Here is a 1,541-nt window from a genome sequence, read left to right as displayed (position 1 = left end):
AAAAAATTGTTGCATAGTATCTTAGGAAAAAATGATTCAATTATTAATTTTAAAAAAAATATTTTGGTAAAAATACAATTTAATTAATAAAAAAATAATTTATTAAATGGTAGGTTGGTAAGTAAAATTTAATGATAAAAAATAAAATTTTTGTTAGAGGGTATTTTTGTAAAAAAATAATTTATTTTTATTAAAAAATAGATAAAGTTAATATTAGTTAACATAAAAATTTTAAAATGAATTAAAGAGGAGGTTTTTTAAAAGTTAGAAGGGAGGAAAATGTACATTTATAAAATAGAGGAGAGGGGAGTGTCATTTTAACATCTCGCAGAGAAGGAGAGTGAAATTTTCTCTTTATTTTATCATCTCATCTCATATCTTTGTATATTTTTTTTAATTCGATAGTTCAATCTCAACAAATCAAGATAAATTTAAAAGTTTATTATTAACAATTAAATTTAAAATTTTTAACATTTGTTTAAATAAATAAATAAACTAATCACTCAATCTTTCTAAATTGATTTATTATCTCTGTCCAAAAAATTTCATCTCATTTGTACTCATTCGTATCTCGTGTTCTACCAATGGAGAAGTGACGTATATCGATTAAGCATTTAAATTAGATAAAATAAATATGCAAAGCATTTCTCTACTAATGTTACTCGTTTGAAAACACGTTCCAAATACCCATAATTCATATAATAAAGAATGTTTGTCATTCATTAATTCCATCATTCAGATAATAATCAATCTATCTAAATTGATTTATTATCTCGTCTCGTAAAACCAAAAAACTTAGTCTCATTTGTACTCATTCGTATCTCGTGTTCTACCAATAAAGAAGTGACGTATATCGACTAAGCATTCAAACCAGATAAAATAAATACACAAAGCATTTCTCTACTAATAACACGCTCCAAATACTCATAATTTGATATAGTAAAGAATGTTTGTCATTCATTGATTCCATCATTCATGCAATAATTAATCTATCTAAATTGATTTATTATCTCATCTCGTAAAACCAAAAAACTTCTCTCATTTGTACTCATTCGTATCTCGTGTTCTACCAATGGAAGAGTGACGTATATCAACTAAGCATTCAAACTAGATAAAATAAATACGTAAAGCATTTTTCTGCTAATTTTACTCGTCTGAAAACACGTTTCAAATACCCATATTACGATGTAAAGAATGTTTGTTATTCATTGATTCCATCATTCATGCAATAATCGAAGAGATATCTTGTGTGTTTGAATTATGGTTTATAAATAAAAATTTGCATAAAATTGATTTTAGAAAATTAATTTTGATAAAAAAATAAGTTTGTATTAAGTAATTTATGTTAGACAATTTTTATATTAAAATAAATGTTGTTTAAATTATACTACTCAAAATTATTTTTAGATAAAAAATTAGGACAATTATAATATATACTACTCAAATGAATGTTGTTAAATCTGCTGGATACACTGTGATATTAGTGATGGTGAACAGATTTACTAAAGGGAGACATTTTAATAAAATAAATAATTTTAGTC

This window comes from Arachis duranensis, chromosome 5, assembly GCF_000817695.3.
Source record: "Arachis duranensis cultivar V14167 chromosome 5, aradu.V14167.gnm2.J7QH, whole genome shotgun sequence".
In the NCBI taxonomy this organism is placed as follows: Eukaryota; Viridiplantae; Streptophyta; class Magnoliopsida; order Fabales; family Fabaceae; genus Arachis; species Arachis duranensis.
The sequence above is the reverse complement of the archived record's forward strand: the minus strand, read 5'-3'. Positions refer to the sequence as shown.